At 27.7% G+C, this 14487-nt stretch overlaps 1 long non-coding RNA gene across 1 annotated transcript in view; it reads right to left on the bottom strand.

Annotated features, from left to right (window-relative positions):
* The window catches only part of LOC136088457 (uncharacterized), a 16962-nt gene extending 4130 nt beyond the window's left edge, over positions 1 to 12832 (bottom strand). The window contains exons 1-2 of the long non-coding RNA XR_010642181.1: positions 12696 to 12832; positions 7413 to 7483 (exon numbers count right to left, since the gene is read on the bottom strand). This is a non-coding gene — a long non-coding RNA (uncharacterized LOC136088457). The remainder of the gene's footprint in view (positions 1 to 7412; positions 7484 to 12695) is intronic.
* Between the last annotated feature and the right edge of the window lie 1655 nt (positions 12833 to 14487).

The raw sequence follows: 14487 nt of genomic DNA on the forward strand, positions 1-14487 counted from the left end.
ATATCGACTCTTTCTCGTTCATTAAACGAAATAGGCCATAACGCCGGGTCGTCGAAAACAATAACCACATCAGTTATGTCTTGTTGTGCTTCATGCAAATGAGGATTCAAAGCTAAAACAAAATCATTAGAAGCTAACGAATTCTCTTGAGACAAATTCATTTCAAAATCTTTTTCATGGGTGTCCGGTAATAGGACAACAGAAACTTCAGAATTTAAAACATCAAAAGATAAAGACGCTAAAGATGTTACAGACTGGTCTGATAAAATATCTACCAATTTTTCTGAAACATCTTGCGAAGTACTAGCACCTGCATCAAAAGTTGTGTTAGTACCTGATGCTGTATTAAAAAAACTTGTCACTGGTTTAATTTTCTTTAACATATCTGTATGTTTTTTCTTATTTCTTTTTTTTTCGGCACCCGAAGCCCATTTTCTTCCAGTGTCTCGATCACGATGAGGATTCATAGTTAAATAACGATGAATATAAATTTAAACTTTTTCTAAAGTTTGATATTTATTTATAAATATATAATATAATTTATATAATATTAATATAAAAGCGAATAATCAGAAGAATAGCCAAGGAAAGAGCAGAAGTCGTCAATATAAAATGTATAATCAGAAGAATAACCAGGAGAAAAGCAAAAATCGTCAATATTAAAATCGCATAAATTACTAAGAATACCAAAAAAGAACGTCTGAACTATAAGAATTATAATTTAGAAGTGAAATGGAAAACAAATAATCTCTATTTTTACATCATTCATTACTTACATTATACCAAAAAATTGTAACTCGCACACAATCATAACACAACATTTTTTGTACCAACAACAATCATACTATAGCTATAGCAATATAACAAACTATAACAAACGAGAAACTAAAAACAAAATTGTTGTCAGGAAAAATAAAAAGATTGTTAATGAAGACATTAAAGTGCTCACAAAAACAAAAATGGCACAACGACGTCAAACAAATATAATACTACAGAAACCACAAATCTTTTCAATATAAAACCAAAAACGTACCAGGATTTTGTATATTAAAATGTACATAAAGAACTCAACTCATAAAATGTATAAAGACTCAAAGTCAGAAGGTCAAGAAAAGGTCAAAGTCAGAAAAAAAGAACAAGCGTCCTCATGAAAACATTAATGTAAAATAATAAAAATAGTATGTAAATGTGATAAATTAGTAAAAGAAAAATCAGTCTTTGTTGTAAGTTCTGTAACGTCGAGTCTGATCTAAAGCCAGCGTAAGGAGTGAATACAAAAGCCACAACAATAATAAGGGAAGTGCCAGTCGTAAATCAAAGAACCCAAGATGGCTTTAACAGCAATGCAAGGAGAGTCTCCAACTTTAGACTTCACCAACTCACCAAGGATATTCCCAGGGAGAGGGCAGCCCCGCTTATGGGACTATTGTCAATAACTGTTAGCAAATGTAGCCATACTTCATCGAATTCACAATGGATAAAACACCTATACATGGAATAAACACTGATCTATGGCTCAAAGAGAAACCGCTACAACAAATACCCGGAACCAGCATAACATCCTATCACTGCTCAGATTATGTCTTGTGCAACAGTAAAAATGTAAAGACAATATTATAAAAAATAAATAAACAAACAAACAAAAAGTCATTCAGTTAGGAGGATGGAAAAACAGAAAAAGCCTTTGAGACGTGTAGGTGTATATGGGCAAAGATATATTTGTCACAGTCATTGTCAATGTATATGAGACTAGAAACCGCATACTCTCTCATATGGTTGCCAGGCATTATGTATAACGCAAAAAAGAATTGCTAAATACATAATAATAGATGTATATGTAAAGTTGAATATTTTATAAAAATACTGTTTATAAAAATACTGTACGCATACATTATATTGAATTTTAATAAATGAGTTTCGTTGTTTATATTTATTGTACTAAGAAAATTTTTTTATATTACTTGTACTAAGAAAAAAAAATGCGAGGCCACCTGAGCGCGAGGCCACCGGCAAATGCCTGCTTTGCCTGTGCTTAAAACCGCCGCTGTCTACTACTGTTTAACTAGATTTTTAAAACGATTTATTAAGTTTATACTTTCATATATATTTTCATCAAGAACTATGTTCCATAGATGAGGTCCTCAATATAAAATTGAGTTATCAGATGTTTTATGAGTTGGCTTAGGTAAAATAAAGTTGTGGATGGATTAACCTTGTTGAGCGTTATGAATAATCTTTTAAAATTAGTTATTAAGTTTTTATTAAATATTATTTCTATGATTTTAGGTGATGCAACTCTGTTTACTGTAATGTTGTTAATATTAATAATCCAGTGTTTAATTGCATTGTAAACTTATCCCCATGGACTGATTAAATGAGAGACTTTTAGCCTGCTGCTTGAATGCTGTGGTTAACGATGTTGATCAGCAATATTAGCAACTGTTTAACTTAAACTTAACTGAAAAATTATTTTAAAGAGATTTATCTAGATCTAGTGAGAATTGGAGCCTGGTTTTATGGCTCACAGTGCAGTGTCACAATATCTATTTATATTTTTCAAAGAGAGTTTTTGATTTACGTTTGATTTTATCTATAAAAAATGATGTCTATATGTGCAATTCTTGTCTTGCCAAAATAATGGATCAAAAGGTGGCTAAAACTGAATTTTGTAAAGTTTTCATAAAATCTTAAAATTTTAAGTAAAGGTAACGTTTTCGAATTTTTTTTTCTTTAACGGTTTTTCTCTATGATCTGATCACTAAGTAAAAAAATTCAAGCAACTTTGAGTGGGTCACTTCCACTGATTGCCTAATTCTTACAAAAAATGGCTTTTAAACCAAAGATTCGGTTTTTTGTGGTTTAGATAAAAATATTTTTTTGATCGGTTTGATTCAGTAATGGATTAAAAAGAAAACAAATATTTTTGGAAATCGTTTGTTTCATAAACTTCAAAGCACATTATTAATCGATAACGATTAAATATTTTGATAATTATTTTTTGATAATTTGATAATAATTGGTGCATTTTTGTGCACCTTTGATAATTTTTGTGCATATTTAAAAAAAAAATTCTAATAAAAAAATAAAAAACCCGGAATAATTAAGTTTACCGGCAATAAAAAGTAATATATACCGATAGTTTTCTTTATTAAACATCAAAACATGTTTATTGACTATAGCATTTTGCTTTTTATTACAATAAATAATAAGGTTTTAGGAGAAAAAATTGCTTCCCTATACAATTCCCGCAAAAGTTGAGGTATCTTACTACAGAGCACAGAGATTAGAAATAATAAAAAGTGGCGTTAATACCAGATTTATGAAAATGTGATATAAAGTTCTGATTATGAATTACTGTTGCAAATGGACTTTATTTTCATATTCTGAAAAAAAATTTTCTAGACCACCTGACTCTTTCCTGCAGCTACAAGTATCCTATAACTAACAACAAGTAATTCTTTTCATCAATCTTACATAAATTTCGTTTTTATCATATTAATACACAAACGTTATTTTGAAATGTGGCAAATAATAATATATGAATCATCTTATCATATCTCCAAAAATTAGCAGATTCATTTTACCTATATATTTTTTCGCGTTCCCTTAGTGAAGGGTTTGGGTTATTCATAAAACTGTTAACCAGTTTTCTAACTAGTTTTATATCTTTTAAATTCATTTATGCTGAACTGTATGTATGTATGTATGTATGTATGTATGTATGTATGTATGTATGTATGTATGTATGTATGTATGTATGTATGTATGTATGTATGTATGTATGTATGTATGTATGTATGTATGTATGTATGTATGTATGTATGTATGTATGTATGTATGTATGTATGTATGTATGTATGTATGTATGTATGTATGTATGTATGTATGTATGTATGTATGTATGTATGTATGTATGTATGTATGTATGTATGTATGTATGTATGTATGTATGTGTGTATGTATGTATGTATGTGTGTATGTATGTATTCAATTTTAAGATTTTATCCTGAAAAATTACAATTATTATAGCTATGGAAAATTGATGATGAAAAGCTTTTCACCATTCTAAATATATGGTAAGTTGAATGAGCTTTTTTATTGTAAAATAATATAGGTTATTAAGTTGTCGAATTACATTATTATTTTTGTAAATTTCATTATAGTTACAGTTACGGTCGAATAAAAGATTAATCAAATCAAATAAAAGTTATGGTCGACCATATATCGAAGACAGTTATGGTCAAATAAAAGATTAATTGGATTGAATAAAAGACAAATGGGATAATAAAAGTAGCATTGTTCGCTGATGATAATATAGTATCATAAATGCTGTTATTGAAGTCAGATATATTCGACACACCTCTAATTATGATATACATATACTTTTTTTGTTTTAGGAAATACGATGAACACTCTTTAGAAACGATGAACACTCATTAGAAACGATGAACACTCATTAGAAACAATGAACACTCATTAGAAACGATGAACACTCATTAGAAACGATGAACACTCATTAGAAACGATGAACACTCATTAGAAACGATGAACACTCATTAGAAACGATGAACACTCATTAGAAACGATGAACACTCATTAGAAACGATGAACACTCATTAGAAACGATGAACACTCATTAGAAATCTTTTATAACTGTTCATGTTTTATAGATATTTTTTTTATATTTCATGGACTTATATTTTTAACTTTTAGACTATTTCCTGAAAATTACGATTATTATAGCAATAGAAAAATGGTAATGAAAAGCTTTTCACCATTATAAAATTATGGTAATTTAAATAAGCTTTTTTATTGCTTAATAATATTAACTATTTTTTAAAATTTCGTCATAGTTACAGTTATAGTCGAATAAAAGATACAAAATTGAATAATATGGGTGGAATTTTTCCATTGGCACCTTTGCAATTACTAAATAACTGACCATCGTTATTTATTGTATTTTTTTAATTGTTCTAGTAATACAATCTAACACTTCTTTAGTTGTTATTTTTATAACTGTTTTATAAACCAACGTTTATTGCTTTATTTATTGCTTAGACAAGAAGTTAAATTAGTTACACTTTTACATTTAATTTTGTTTAGGTGCCCCAAGAAGTCCTTAGGGTCTTATTACAGAACACCGCGGATAAGCAATTGGAAGTTCACGCCTCCTTTCTAACTAATGTCGCAAAACTTGCTCTCAGATGGGGTTTGAATCCACGGATCCTTTTTCCCACGGCAAGTGCGCTACCACTGCGCCACAGCTGCTTATACACTATTAAGTATTACTATAGTAGTTAAATTAGGAAGGGTTATTTTTTTTTAGCTACCTATGCTTAAATAAAAATTTAAGTATAATTATTTTTAATTTTTTACTTTAACACATATTTATTGAAATAATAATCTTAATAATTTAACAATGTAATCTTTAAAACACAAATAATTCAATTTAACACTAAATAAAAATATAAATTTCTACTATTAACTAAAACCCAGTTTCTGAATGTAATACTAATCATTCCTACTAAGTTCTCACCAAAACCGGCTAATCTAACGGAGTGCCGAGTAAAAAGTTTATTACTCCTACTAAGTTCTGACTAAACTTGCTAATACGACAAATGGCCGAATAAAAACCTGAGTATTACTAAGTTGCAATAAAAACCTTATTCTACTAAGTTTTATGCAAGTACTAAGCACTTTATAGGATTAGTCGGGTTTTTTTATCTCGGGAAGTTTAGAAAATTTTACAACATTATTTTCTTTAAATCTGAACAAATTCATGATATTAGGCATCCATATTTAGTTTCCCCATTATATTCATGATGTAACTTTTACCTTTTTTCTGTGATCCAGTTATTACGAACAGATTTAAGTTAATGCACAAAGTCATATAACAAAAACATATTTTATTTGGTTAACCATGGATCAACATTTTAAATAGTGGTTGATTTACACGATTATTGCTGCATATTATGGCAACCGGTATTGCTCCAGCGCTCTTTATTCCCTCTAAAACAAATTGAATTTGTTCAAACAGAAATTTAGAATCAAGCTCGCAAACTGGTAAAATTCTGTAAGGATATTGAGGTCCTTCATAAAGTGACACTAGCATAAAACTTAAAACAGTAAGTACATTGTAAGTCGCATTAGTAATACTTATTAAGTTCCTGACAAGTACTCGCATAAAACTTAGTAGTATAAGCAAGTTTTAATCGGAACATAGTAGGAATACTCAGGTTTATAATTGCCCATTAGCCGTATTAGCAAGTTTTGGTCAGAACTTAGTAGGAATAATAAATTTTTTACTCGGCACTCCGTTAGATTAGCCGGTTTTGGTGAGAACTTAGTAGGAATTATTAGTATTACATTCAGAAACTGGGTTTTTGTTAATGGTAGAACTTTATATTTTTATTTAGTGTTTAATTGAATTATTTATGTTTTAAAAATTACATAGTTAAATTAGTTAGATAATTTTTTCAAGAAATATGGGTTAAAGTAAAAACTTAAAAATAATTATTGTTATATTTTTTACTTAAGCACAGATAACTAAATTAATAAATAACCCTCCCAAATGTAACTATCATAGTAGTACATAATAGTGTAACTAATTTAACTTCTTGTCTAAGCAATAAAGACGCTGGTTTATAAAACAATTATAAAAATAAAAAATAAAGAAGTGTTTGCTTATTTTACTAGAACATTAAAAAAAATACAATGAATAACGATGGTCAGTTATTTAGTAATTTCGAAGGTGCCAATAGAAAAATTCCACCCATATTATTTCATTTGTCTTTATCTTTTATATGACCGTAATTGTAAATATAATAAAATTTACAAAAATCATGATGTAAGTCGAGAACCTAAATTATTTAACAATAAATAAGCTTATTCAACTTACTATAATTTTATAATGGCGAAAAGATTTTCATCTTCAATTTTCTATAGCTATAATAATCGTAATTTTTCAGGAAAAAATTTAAAAGTTAAAAATATAAGTGTATGAAAATATGAAAAATCTCTAAAATACAAATTGTTATAAAAGTCGCGCTGGTTTCTAATGAGTGTTCATCGCATTTAAAAAATAAAATGTATTTGTATATCATATTTAGAGGTGTGGCGAATATATTTAACTTTCTATAACTGTATTTATGTAGTAGAGGGCTAATAGGAAACTATTAGCCTTATACTATTTTATTCAACCAAAACCGTATCTATAATGAAATATATAAAAATATTTTGTAATTCAATAATTTAATAAAATTTATTTTACTTTAAAGTGTACCATTATAATCGTCTTGTCATTAATTTCTGTGTAAAACATAAATTATTTGACAATACAATGTGGTGTTGCTGGAGATAACTTCATAATGATTTTCTTTTTGAAAAAAAGCAAGAAAAAACCTTGAACCTACAGAGCATTCAACATACTTCTCAACATGTTTATGCATTTGTGACAATTTTTGATAAGTATTTCTTGAAGTTCCTAAAAAACAAAAGAATTCATATTGTTAATATTAATGTATATCATATCTAAAGGCTGAGTATTCTATACAACGGGTGATGCGGAAGTTATCGGACAAATCCTAATTTCATTATTTGAGCATAATAATTAGTTTTTGGGGTTTATCTTTGATTTTATCACAAAAACTGATTATTATTTGAGCATAATAATCAGTTTTTGTGGTAAAATGAGGTTAAATGCAGCTGAACGAGAATCTTTTCGAAAGCGACTAAAAATGTTTTTTGTAAATAAACCTAATATTAAAAAAAAAAAAAAATCGTAAATCATTTTGAAAAGGAAGGTTTGCTCGAAGTACAATATATGATAACCTAAAAAGACTTGAAACTGTTCAATTGTTTTCTGATAGAAAGCACCCTGGTCGTCCGACATCCTGGACTAGAGAAAAGAAAGGCGAATTAACGAGACTTGTCAACAATCGAAAAGGGGTCAGTCAGAAAAAAATAGGTATTAAATTCGGTGTAAATCAATCGACAATTGGTCATCAGTTAAAAAAATGAATATTAAATATAGAAAACGTGAAAAGACTCCAAAATACACTATAGAACAACAAATAAAGGCAAAGAAAAGAAGCAGGAAACTAGTTAACCAACTCTTTAACACAAAATCGCTTCTAGTCATCGATGACGAAAAGTTCTTTTGTTTTGCAGGGGACAACATGCCAGGAAATTCTGGGTACTACACAAACAACAAAAAGACATGCCCAGAAAGTGTTCGTTTTATAGGAAAAGAGAAATTTCCAAAAAATTATTAATGTGGATAGCCATATCTGACCGTGGTATGTCCGAGCCATTGTTTCGCACTTCCAAGGCTGTATCGATCAATTCATCAATCTATATTAATGAATGTTTAGAAAAACGACTTCTTCCATTTATTCACAAGTATCATGGAGACTTTAACTATTTATTTTGGCCAGATTTAGCAAGTTCTCATTATTCTAAAGATTCTCTAAATTAAATGGACCAACATGTCTATTACGTTGATAAAGAATCCAATCCCCCAAATGTGCCTCAAGCACGACCAATTGAAAATTTTTGGGGACATTTGGCACAGAAGATTTACGAGGGAGATTGGCAAGCTTCAACAGAGCAAGTTTTGATTGATCGCATTAAACTAAAACTACAAGAAATTGATTTAAACTTTTTACAGTCGCATATGAAAGGCGTCAGAGCAAAATTGAGACCAATTGCAGATGGTGGTGTTTTTTCATATAAAAAATAATATATTTTTATTAAAAGATAAATGCTTTATTTAAAAAAAAATATAATAGTAGTTTGTTTTTTTATTTATAAATAAGTTATTGACGTTTTTGTTTTGTCCGATAACTTCCGCATCACCCGTTATTCTTCTTTTTTTATTCCCTTATTAGGTTGAACTTCATATTTTAAAATATCATAGACTGTCCTAGTATTCATCTTACAAATTGCGAGGTCTAATAAAGAATAAGAATTGGACAAACTAATATTGCGTTATATATACTGTATATATATATATATATATATATATATATATATATATATATATATATATATATATATATATATATATATATATATATATATATATATATATATATATATATATATATATATTAGGGTGTGTCGCTTTTTATTGTTTTTTCAATTTCAAAAACGGAGATTACTTTTGGTGAAGAATTTTATGGAGGTTCTAAATCTGCAAAAAAAATTTTTTTTAATAATGTCTTGCTAGGTGGGTTAGCGTTGCTTTGAACGGAAAAATGACTAAAGTGTGACTAATTAACAGGGCAAAATTATAATTAAAAAAAAAAAGTTTCTAAAATTTTTGATTAACTGAGTAATTGTTATGTTGAATTTCAAAAAGTCATAAAAATAAATACAGAAAAGGAGTTTTTGTGAAGGGTATTTTTACAAAAATCAGGCACTTTTTTCATATTTTGGATAAAGAATGTTACGTTAAAGTGTGTTGTTTTTTTCCTATTTTTATCAAACTTCAAAAGTAAGAGGAGTTCATTTTGTGGGGAATTTTATAGGAAATCTGAATCTGAAAAATGAATAAAAATAAAATATGTCTTGTTGGAGGGAACACTTAGTTTTCAACGAAAAAATGACTAAAGTATGAATAATTAAAGAGAAAAAATTATAAACTAAAAAATAGAATTTTTATTAAATTAACAATTAGTAGTTTATAAATTTTGTTTAAAATTTATGGGTTCAACTAAGTTATATTTCGCATTATTTGTGCTCATAAAACCCCTACTGATTTCTTGTGCTCTTATATATCCTACTCGCTTCTCATGGAAATATGTTTTTGCACAAGAAATTCAATTGGAATAAAATATGCCGAGGTCCCCCTAATGCAAATATGCAAATAAGAACTTTGAAAAAGTAACTTTAGGTGAACCACTTATAGTTTTGCCCTGTTAATTAGTCACATTTTCTGTTCAAAGCAACGCTGACCCACCCAGCAAGACACTTAAAAATTTTTTTTTGCATATTCAGAATCTCCATAAAATTCTTCACCAAAAGTAACCTTGCCGTTTTTGAAATTAAAAAAAAAAGAAAAAAATCGACACACCCTAATATATATATATATATATATATATATATATATATATATATATATATATATATATATATATATATATATATATATATATATATATATATATATATATATATTTATATATATATATATATATTATATATATATATATATATATATATATATATATATATATATATATATATATATATATATATATATACATATTTAAATATACATACATACATACATACATACATAAATACACATATGAAGTATAAATTATATGTTTCATGTATGTATGCTATATGATATAACAATATAGGTTTCATGTATATATGTATACATACATAAATACATACATACATACATAAATACATACATACATAAATTCTTCCTGATGAACCTACTGATGGTGAAACACAGTGTTGAAGTAATCAAAAATTAGATAAGTGTTTTTACTAATTTACATACATACATACATACATACATACATACATACATACATACATACATACATACATACATACATACATACATACATACATACATACATACATACATACATACATCCATATAGGCACGCGGAAATCGCGATTTACGGAACCGATTTTAATGCTAAAATATTGGTTCTTGTTTTTTTAACTCTTCTTTAGGCAGCGTGAGACAGACGTAGTTTTGGTGGAGTTTCTTTTTAGAAACATATATACATATTAATACTTTTTGGAAAGAAGAAAAGCTAATCTTGATTTTTTAAAGACTTTTATGCATGGCTACTAACTTTTTTACGGGATATTTTGCTCCTGAATATTAGGTTGATGTTCTCTCATGAATTTGTGGTCGAAGAAATGTAGAGCCCGCTTTTTTTATTATTAAAATAGTTTGCTACATACCTTTTCTTTGCACTGCCAAATTTCAACGAAAAATAATTTTAAGCCATTAGTTTAATTAGTGTTATACCAAGTATACCACTTTTTTCAGGTAGCCTTAGACAAACGGTTTTTTGATGTGGTTCTTTTTAGAAACATATATAAACCTTGACAACTTTTGAAAAGAAGAAAGGTTTGGTTTGATTTTTATACAACCATTGTGTATTGCTACCGTACTTTTTTATGGAGTATTTTGCTGAGAATTTTGCGTGAAAATGTGATAATGAGAATGTCTATTTACGAAAAAGAAAACATAAACAGAGAGAATTTCCTTATTATTTCCCAAGCATTACTTTTGCTATTACATAGGTATTACTTTTATGTGCTTGGATTGTATAAATTTCAATTTTTATACCTAAAAATAAAATTGTTTTCATTATTTATACCATAAATTAGTAATTATATTTTACAGGTTCAGTTATCAAAGATTTAGATGAAGTGTCAATGCACCTGAGCTCCAGTTTTTCATTAATCAAACCTATAGGTAAATATATATATTTTTTAATTCACCTCCCCAAGGCCCAAAAGACCACTACAGACGAGGAGACTACTTAATTGTGGTTATAACCCTCTCTCAACTCTATAACTCCGAAACACGAACCTTGACAAACAAGGCCGCTGTGCGGAAAAATAAGTTTTATATACTTATTACTTTCAAAATTTAGATTCTTGTTCAATTTGCTGCAGATATCCGCGTAACTATTTTTTGTAAAAATTCATAGCCACACAAAATTGTGCATAGACATTTTGGATGTAATGCAGATCCTCAAGGATGTCTGCGTCAACTAGAATTGACTCGTCTATTTTAAGATGATGCTTTCAAGAAATGTGCAAACTCCAAGCTTACAAAAGTTCATACTATTGTTAAATTTTAGAAAAACAAATGTGGCGCCCAAAAAATACATATTAGAGTCTCGAAACAGAAATACCGAAAAAGTTTGCCGAACACTAAAGGTGAGGACAATGTAAGATAAACATTTTAATTCTCTTATATCTAACTTAAATTTATCAAAAGTTTGATTTCATTTAATAATCTTTTAGTGTTCGAATATATAATCATATAAATATATGACCATATAAATTTTAAATGTTCATAACTATGAATCGAATAAATTATTAGATAGAATTTAAAACCTGCAAATGAATTTAGTTAGTGATAGTAAAAAGAGATTTTATTAGCTCGTTGCCTTCTCATTTATGCGATTATGATTATGACTATGATTAGTACGGCTAATATTTTGGGATAGTGTTGACTCCAATCACCACAATTTTCGACTCAACTATGAACAGATACAATTTTAAATACAATTGTATTTTGTTTAGTAAAGTTAGAGATTATTAAGGTTTGTGGTCATCTTCAGAATTTAATGTTATATTTTAAAAAATTATTTGAAACATTCACTATTTGGTCGCTTTGATTCATTGTTGTTGTCAATATAGATTAGTAAAGTTAAAATAAATTTATCAGTTTTGGTAAAAATAAACTTATTTGGTTTTTTAAGAAACTAAAAAAAAAAAGACCTGACAAAAGCATAATGTAAATCCTTAATGTAATTTAAAAAATAAAACGTAATTCCTTATTAATTCCCAATAACGTAAGTTCTTAAATATAACTTTATTAACGTTCCTCATATTATATAATGGCTGTTTAACAAATATATATATATAAAAAAAAAAAAACAGTAAGAAAACATAGAAATAATTGCATATAATCAATGTTTTACCAACGTCAGAGTTTGCGTCATCACTTTTATTTGCATTAACATCTATTAGAAAAACAACAGCATGACAATATAGAAAAATTGAGGAACCCATCGGCAAAACGCGCTATATCACAAAAATAAAAATTTTGAGTTAACTTCATTTACAAATTCTATATACCGAAATCTATCATCTGTTTAAAGATTAGACGAATTTAAGTTTTTTTGTACTAAAAATAGATATATAAAATATTAATTTCTGTTGATGTGCAACAATGAGTAAATCATTTTCTCAAAATCAGTTTACTCTTTTTTATTTGAGTTTTGTAAATGGTCTCCTCAACTGTAAGAAAAATTGAGGCAATTCAAAGTGGGTCTGATATTAGAATATTTGACATACAGTTGACATAATTGTTTTAATTTTTTTTACTAAAACGCTTAAATTTTCTAAAGTATCAATTTTTATCAAGATTTGCATCATGCAATTGCAAGATCAAGCAATTGCTTGGGCTATTAAATAGTGCAATGAGTACATGCTTGGCCTGGGCATTTACATTCGTAAAAATTTACCTGCATGTCGGGAAAGTAGGATTGAATCCACAGTCTATTCTTTTATTTGCTTTTGTTTAGCATCGCTTCACTATATTGTCTTTCTCTTTATTCTATATCGCTCTCCTTTATCTCAAGACTGCACTCTTTTCGATGTTATTTCTGATTAAATTGACCATGTCCTCTCTCTTTATCCTTCAGTCAATATTTTTTTTATTGGTGACTTTGATGCTCATCACAATAAATGACTTTGCTCTAGTGTCAGTGACTCTGCAGGCGTTAAAGCCCACAATTTTTGCCTTTTATCAATCCCTTACTCAAATAGTCAACTTTCCAACACGCTTTTCAGACAATCCGAATCATTTACCTTCTCTACTCGACTTATATCTTATTTCTGATCCTAGTCAGAGCTCATTTTCTCCACATTCACCCTTAGGTACTTCTAATCACAATTTGATCTCTCTAAAACTGTTATCTTATTCTACTTCATCATCAGAATCCATTTATCATCGTACCTCTTTCAACTATATTGAAGCTGACTGGGAATCTTTCAGTGATTTTCTTCGTGATAGACCTTGGGTAGAAATCCTTCGTCTTCCTGCTGACAAATGCGCCTCCCACATAACTTCTTGGATTCAGGCCGGCATGGAATATTTTATTCCCTCTCGACAATTCCTACTCAAGTCTTACATTTCACGAAATCGTATACGAGATTTCGTGACCTGAGAATAGTGGATTTTGGCATTAGACAAAACTTTTTTACAACGGTTTCTAGCAATAGTAAACAGACTTCTGTTTTCTGGAATAATGTTTTGCTGATAGATATGGAGGTATATTTATAATATATATATATATACATATATATATATATATATATATATATATATATATATATATATATATATATATATATATATATATATATATATATATGTATATATATATATATATATATATATATATATATATATATATATATATATATATATATATATATATATATATATTATATATATGAAGACCTCAATGGAAAAACCGGCGTTGTCACATTTAAAAAGTATTGAGAAAGTATTTGTTGATCATTAATAAATGTCTTTATTTAAAGCAAAGAAAAAAAAGTTTTTGTATAAAAAATTACAAAATGTTTTGTTTTTGAATCAATTTTAAATAAAATAAATATAATATAAATTTTTATAATTTTCTTATTTTCTTTTGATTTAAATAAATATTTTTATTAATAATAATTAAATACTTTATTAATACTTTT

This window comes from Hydra vulgaris, chromosome 12, assembly GCF_038396675.1.
Source record: "Hydra vulgaris chromosome 12, alternate assembly HydraT2T_AEP".
Taxonomy (NCBI): domain Eukaryota; kingdom Metazoa; phylum Cnidaria; class Hydrozoa; order Anthoathecata; family Hydridae; genus Hydra; species Hydra vulgaris.